We start from the raw sequence: 8,300 nt of genomic DNA on the forward strand, positions 1-8,300 counted from the left end.
GGAACCCCTTTGAACTATCCTGGAGGGGTCTTGGAGAGTTTCTGAGGCTCCAGGTAGGCCCAAAATCCAACTTAGGAAAATACAAACTCTCACTCTCAACTTAGATTGCCCCCAGATCTTATTACAGAGCTCTGCTATAAAACCTTAGGACCAAGGGTATCTATTACAGATCACCAGTGGGAGGGCTGTCCATGAATATGTAATCCCCTAACTGCACTAGACTGCTGCAAAACCTATTATTTATTTATGTATTTATTTATTTATTTAATATACTGTCGTTCCAAATGAAGATCACAGTAGTTTACAAGAATAACATTCATATTTTTGGAAAACACATACTTTGGGAAGACATATACAAAAAAAATGTTCTGGGTTACAGGTAATCTTCCCAGACAAAGCCATGTGCATTATTGTCTCCCCTGACCTAACCCCAGTCACAGGAATCCTTCCAAAAAAATTGAGTAAAGTTTCAAAGGGGTATAAACGGAAAATGAGCACATATGTGCGTAAGTAGCCTCTATTTGCATATATGCTATTTTATAAACGTTGAAAGTATGTGCATATTTTTTTATTTCTAGTGCATGTTTTCCTACAAAAAATGGGTGGTCTAGGGGGCATTCCTGGCCGGGACCACAAGGTATGCACAGAAGCTGCAATTTTATACGTACATAAGAACATAAAATATTCCATACCGGGTCAGATCAAGGGTCCATCAAGCTGAGCATCCTATTTCCAACAGTGGCCAATCCAAATCACAAGTACCTGGCAAGTACCCAAACATTAAATAAATCTCAAGCTACTATTGCTTATTAGTTAATAGCAGTTTATGGATTTTTCCTCTAGGAACTTATCCAAACCTTTTTTTAAACCCAGTTACATAGTTTGAATCTAGTTAATGTTTGGAGGGTCCTTCATCCTTTCGATATTGAGAGCACATGGGTCAAAATCTCAACTTGATTACCTGTTAATCAGCAAAACTTTTTCTCTTGAGTGAGTAGGGCTGAGATAGGGCCCATGGCCGAATCAGACCATGCGCCGGTATGGTTTGACATATCAGGGGTAGCCCCCCTGGGAATGAATCAGAGATGGAAATTCTCCATGTATCTTTATTATGATACCTTATTCCATACACATTTATAAGACAAATGGCAAGAATATGCTCACTTTAATGAAAGACATCAGGATCAATCCATTCTATTTTGGGATACTGCGAAAGCAGTAATGAATGGGGAGGTGATAGCATATACTGCAAGGAAAAAAAAAGGAGGTGGCCAGCGCCATCCTACACTTAGAAAAACAATTGCAACAAGCTAAAAGGCACTACACCCAAGATCCCTCACCTACTAACAATTCTTCACGGCTCAGAGTACTCTTAATGAGCTAATAAAAAAAAACAAACCCAAGAAAAGCCTATTATATTTTAAATTTAAATTGTTCCAGTACGGGAACAGAGCTGGGAAGCTCTTGGCCAATCTCATTAAATCTTGGGGGGGGGGGGGGGGGGAATACTCATATCCTGATATCTATCACGGCCTCAGAAATCATGCTTGCAATCAAGAGTCTAGCTCTGGGAAAATCCCCTGTACCAGACGGTTTACACAATGAGTTCTATAAGATTATACCAGAGGGAATTAGCTTGCCCTTAACTAGTTTCTTTGATGCACTATCGACCGGCTCTTCAGAGGAGTGGAGAACTAATAAGGCAATTATTTGCATTTTCCCGAAACCAGGTCGTGATCCCACACTGCTGGGCTCCTATAGCGCAATAGGGCATTTAGCTAATTCTTATGGGGAGGCAAGAAGCCAAGATTGGCACTGGGGATCATGGCAAAGCCATTTCAGAAAGGAGGTTTAGGACTTCCTAATCTACAATTGTATAATCATGCAATATATCTTCGCCACATAGGGGATTGGTTATTAAATACGAATTATTACTCAGACACCCTACTGGAAGAGGGATTGCTGGCTCCATTTTCTTTATCTTATGTACTTCATGCACACTCCATATTCATATCAAAACATGTACAATCTGCAATTTTTGTATATCCTCTTCGTAAAACATGGAGATGGCTCCTGTCCCAAGCTTCTTTGAATGTCAAATTTTCCCCCTTTCTCCCACGAACAGGGAATGCCGGATTTATACCAGGCATGGGGTCCTCTAGATTTCGGAAATGGACCACAGCAGGTCTCATATTTCTTGCTCAACTGTACAAAGCAGACAAGACCTTAATACCTTTCCCAGAATTGAGTAATCGATACAACTTATGATCCTCAGATTTTTTTCTCTTATTATCAAGCCCGTCACTATGTACAGACATTGGAAGTGGAGGGCATACCTAACCTCTGTTGGAAATTCTTACTAGAATGGTTTGATATAGAGGACCCAAGTAGGCATTCAATCTCTTTTTTTTTTTTTTACATAGCTATTGCAGTTTGGTTCAACAAATGGACCCTAGACATTGAATGGGGTAAGTGGATACAAAAATTACAGATTCAGGTTCCTTTGGCAACTTTTCTTAAGAGCTTTACTGATACTTGTAAAATCACATGTAATGTACTTATGAGAGAAAGAAGATACAAAATATCATACAGAATATATATTTCACAACATCAAGGACATCTAGCTAAATTAACTGACAACGATTTATGTTTTAAATGCCAGCAAGCAGTGGCTCATTCAGGTCATTCATTATAGCACTGTAAACACATTCAGTGCTTCTGAAGAAAAGTACATCGGTATGCAGGTCGGATTCTCGACCTTCAGGTTCCTTATTCTCCATTGTTGGCCCTCTTTGGGATATTTCCAGTAACCTTTAAATGTAAAGAGCCTTGTAGACTGTAGTTAAATAAAATATTTCTTTTAGCAACAGCAACCATATTGAGAGTATGGAGACAGGCGGAAGTGCCATCGGTGGTTGAATGGAAGAACAGCATACATAATATGACCATGGTGTTAGGTTTTGTAGGTTTCGTGGACCCTTGGCCCGAGGTGGGAGTTGACTCTCCCTGAGGGGTTGAGCCCTACAGGGCCCCACTGTCGGGAGGCAAGGTGGAATGGAAACACAAGCAACTGGACCACAGCTGCACCCCAGGAGAAAGGAGGCATAGACGAGTTGTCTGCATCACAGCCACGTGATCGCAGACACCTGCACTGAGGCAATATTGCAGAGTGCCCCAAGGAGCGGGGACTGAGAGAACACTCCAAGGTATTGCAGTGCCAGGCAGGTCAGGAGATAGGGCAACCAGAGGAAAGATCTCCAAGGCAGAGATGCAATGAGCAGGCCTGAGGAGCGGGAAGCTTGGAGACATGCTCTCTGGTGTAGTAGTGCTGAGACTACCCCGAGGAGCGGGGAAGCGTAGAGACAGGATCAACACCTAGGCTACCCCGAGGAATGGGGAAGCATAGAGACTGGAGCTCCGAAGAGGTAATGCTGAGGCTGACCCAAGGAGCGGGGAAGAGTAGAGCAGGATCTCTGATGTAGTAGTGCTGAGGTTATCCTGAAGAGCAGGGAAGCGAGGCGACAGGAGCTCTGGTATAGCAACGCTGGGGCTACTCCAAGGAGCTGGAAAGTGTAGCGAAAGGATCTGTGGCGAAGTAGTGCTGAGGCTGATCCAAGGAGCGGGGCAGCACAAGACAGAGTCCCGGAATGGGAAGCGCAGGGCAGGCCCGCAACGAGCGTGGATCCAGAGCCAGAGTCCAAGGTTGAAGAGCAGGGATCCAAGGCAGGAACCGCAGGTCTGGAGAACAGGTACAAGCACCAGAGGAGCTCAGGGAACTCGTTGCCAAGTTGGTTACCGTAGGCCAAAGGAGGTGCTTAAATATCTCAGGCTTGTGATGTCATCAGCTGGGGATGCCCCTGGAGTTCCCACCATAGGGCCTTTAAAGAGAGGCCAGGTGGCGCGCACACGAGCACCTAGGGAGGCCCAGAGATAGAGTGTAGGTCGGTGATGTCCCACAAGAGCCAGGAGGAATGTGGTGGTAGGGCTAGTCCCAGACGTGAGTTCACCTGCAGTGGAGAGCAGAGCATGACATGATGTGAGTTGGTTTGGCCATGGGCGGCTGCGGCCGACGGTCATAACACATGGAACTGATGATAAGTCAACATTCTACATCCTTTCGTGTCAAATAGAAGACTATGGACATTTGGATGCCTTATATATTGTCCCTACCACACAGAGCACAAAGTCAGATATTGAACACTATTGCCCAATGAGTTCAGGGTTATGAGCTATAGTTTGCACCTTCTTAGCAGCAGAGGGAGGGGGGATGGGAGGGGAGAGGCAATTGGAGGAGGAGTGGGAGAGTTTGTTTAATTTTCTTTATTGTATACAGGTGGTGCATTTCAGAACAAAATGTGTATCATGTATTTTGATTGTTTGTTACTTGATCTATGCTTTGAATAAACAGATTTTACATAAACCCAGTTACACTAACTGCCATAACCACATCCTCTGGCAACAAATTCACAGTTTAATTGTGTGTTGAGTGAAAAAAATACTTTCGCCAATTTGTTTTAAATCTGCTACCCATTAGTTTAATGGCATGTCCCCTAGTCCTTGTCCTATCTGAAATAGTAAATAACCATTCCCTATTATCTGTTTCACCCAATTCACCAATTTATAAACTTCTGTCATATCCCCTCTTAGTCATCTCTTTTCCAAGTTAAAGATCCCCAACCTGTTTAGCCTTTCTTCATAAGGAAACCGTTCCATCCCCTTTGTGTTGACCTTTTCTGTACCTTTTCTAGTTCTGATGTATCTTTTTTAAGATGGAGAGACCAGTACTCAAGGTACGGTTGCATCATAGCCCTATACAGAGGCATTATGACATTCTCTATTTTGTTCTCCATTCCTTTCCAAATAATTCCTAAATATTCTGTTCTCTTTTTTGATTGCCACTGCTGAGGATGTCAACATTGGGAGGATAACTTTCAAACAACTGTATGCTGTGGCATATGTATGAGTATATGTATATATATATATGTAGTTTTATCACAGTATCTTTTCCCTGCAACATACACGCATATGTATGCTTGTGCACGAATCGAATACATGCAATGCAATGAATGCGAGTATTTAAATGCATCGAACACACACACTTTTCTTACTTATTTTAAAAATATACATGTGTATATTTTACATTTAAAAATAAAGTGAGACTTGTGTAAGTCAGGATTTACGCATACAAATTGTTGTATTTTAAAACTTGCACACATAATTGAAATCACCAATTTCACCAATGACTCTACCAGTTCACCCTGTCCTTCTCTAGGTTATTGAGACCCTCCTGGTTCTTCAGCCTGAACTTCGCTCAGTTCACTCACACCTGACCAATAGTCCATAACACATTTAATATCAGTTACACAAAATAATTAGCAGGTGTAAAATTACACAAGTTGGTAAATCTACATGTCTTTTAAAATAGCAACTTATGCATGTAAATGTTGATCCTGCCCCGGAGCACCCTACATTGCCCCCTTTTTATGCACGTATATGTGTGCATGAAAGCAAAAATATACACGTATGCCTGAGGTTTATAAAATAACATGTACCCAAGTAGATATTAGTTGTCTAAGTATATGCTGATTTTTATACGCACAAGTCTTTGAAAATTCAGCCCATTGTCCACAATGACACCTAGATTCTTTTCCTGAGTGGCGACTAATAATACAGCATCCAATATTTTGTACTTATAGTTATGATTATTTTTCCCTATGAGTATCATTTTGCATTTATCAATATTACATTTTTTTTAATTTGTAATTTTATTGAAAACGTAAGCATACAACACTTGATATGAAGAATAATATAAAAATAATATTTACACAACAGATACATAATAAAGGTTACATTTGTTCTCAACAGTTTTGTGTTTTATTGCCCCCGTCCCCTCCCACCCCCCCGAGTGGAGCTGGAAGAAAACAGTAAATGTAAGAAGGTTCACAAGCATCAAGCCATCTAGTAGACACTATGAACACAGCGGTATAATATTTGTAGCTAGGCCAGATTCACTGCATCTTGTGTCTCTGCAATGCTCTTTTGCAACCATACCCACATAAGGTACCAGGGTTGTATTGAGCGCAGTCCCGCAGACCTGCCTGTTGTAGCCTGTTCATGAAATTAGCATAACCTGGACAGTCTCACCCGTACATCCAACTCTGTAGGTAAAGTATTGGACCTCCATAGCAGTGCTAATTCATAACGTGCTACAAGTATGATTAAAAGCAGTGTTTCCTCCTTTACAGAGGTAACATCTAGAGGTAAATTCAGAAGGGCTGTCTCCGGTGTTAACTCCACCCGTTCACCAATAATGGTCTGCATAATGTGGGAAATGTCGTTCCAATACGAAACTACCTGTGGACAAGACCACCACAAGTGAAAAAAGGTACCAATCTGACCACAACCCTTCCAACACCGGGGATCCTGCGACTGCTTAAATTTATGAATACGGTCCTGCATATAATACCACCTTAAGAGAATCTTATAACTATTCTTAGCTAGAGAGGTATATGGGGAGCTCTTCTTAGTATACAAGAAAATAGAATCCCAAGTGTCTTCCGATATCTCCTTACTTAAATCTATCTCCCACGCCCTCATATATGCCGGCTTTACTGGAGGGTCTTTATTTAAATAGTTATACACTTGTGAGATCGCCCGTTTGAGAGTATCAGCCTGATTGCACCAGTGTTCAAATTGTGTCTTTCCTTGTGCTAAATATCGTCCTACCTGTTCCGACTGAAGAAAATGTCTAAGCTGCATATATGAAAAAAATATCACCCTCTGATAAGCCATAGGTCTCCTGTAGTATGGAGAAAGGGGACAATTTATCTCCTGCCCAAAACTGGAACAGGTATTTCAAGCCTAACCCTTCCCAAGTATGAAAAGACTTTGTTTGTCCCCCTGGTGGAAAGCGTATATTAGCATAGGCATGAGAGCTAGAAAAATAGCTTCTATTACCCACCAGTTTCTCTCTCCATGTCTCCCATACGCGCAGAGTGGATTGTGTCGCCACCGGCATACACCATATCGGGAGCCAGGACTTCCTGGGTTGCCTTATTATTAAAGATCTGAGTGGCATCTTTCCAATTAGGCACTGTGCTATAGTTACCCACTGTTTCTATTCACCATTCCTATTCCAGTCAAAAATGGCCCTCAGTTGCGCTGCCATATAATACCAACTAAAATTCAGTACACTTAGTCCGCCCCGTAACTTGTGTCTAAATAAAAACATTTGAGATACCCGAGGTGGCCGTTTCCTCCAGATATAAAAGAAAATTCTCTGCTGTCATCTCTTGAGACTAGACTAATGCTGGGAATATATACGGGCAGAGTTTGGAAAAGGTAGCCCAGCCCTGGTAGCACATTCATATTTACCGATGAAATCCTGCCGAACCAGGATAAATACAGTGCAGACCACCAATCTAAATCCCCAAATATTCTTTTTATAAGGGTGGGGGGGGTAGTTGAGTTGGAAAAGCTCGGAAATATTGTTACAAATTTGGACACCTATATACTTAATTTTCTTTTTTGCCCATTGAAAAGAAAATGAAGATTTTAATATAGGTAACTCTCTAACAGGGACGTTAACGTTGAGAATTTCAGAATTGTCCTCGTTTAGTGTAAACCCCGATACTCCTCCAAAATTAAGTAGCTCAATAAGTACTTCTTTAAGGGATTGAGCTGGGTTTATTAAAGTAAATAAAATTTCATCAGCAAACATTGACATTTTGTAGTCAGCCTCTCCAATAAGAACGCCCTTTATTAGTTGGTTCTGTCGTACCTATCAATATTATATTTAATCTGCCATTTAAATGCCCAGTTCTTAAATCTGGCAAGGACCTTCTGCGGTTCCTCATTGTCTGCGTGTGTTTTTAACTGCTTTGAATATTTTTGTATCATCTGCAAATCTGATCACCTCACTCATTTCTCCCTCTTCTAGTTCATTAATGAATAAGTTAAACAGCACCAGTCCCAGTACAGATTCCTGAGGAGTTCTCTGCAATTTACTTCTTTCCATTGGGAAAGCTGATCATAGGCGTCGAAATAGGGCAGGCTTTCTGGGCCCTGGCCTGACCAAATTTCAGGTCCACCGTCCAGGAAGTGCTCCTGCAGGAATTGTATAGCTCTCTGCAAATTTGAACCATATGGGTGCCTGTATTCTCATACTGAATCACATGAGAACGGCACAAAAATACAGGCATCTACATGGCTCAAATTTGCAGAAAACCGAGCAGTGCTTGCAGTAGTGTGCAAAGTAATGACTTGTTGGGTTGGAGGAGGGAGGCTGACTGGCTAGTTGG

This window comes from Rhinatrema bivittatum, chromosome 4, assembly GCF_901001135.1.
Source record: "Rhinatrema bivittatum chromosome 4, aRhiBiv1.1, whole genome shotgun sequence".
Classification (NCBI taxonomy): domain Eukaryota; kingdom Metazoa; phylum Chordata; class Amphibia; order Gymnophiona; family Rhinatrematidae; genus Rhinatrema; species Rhinatrema bivittatum.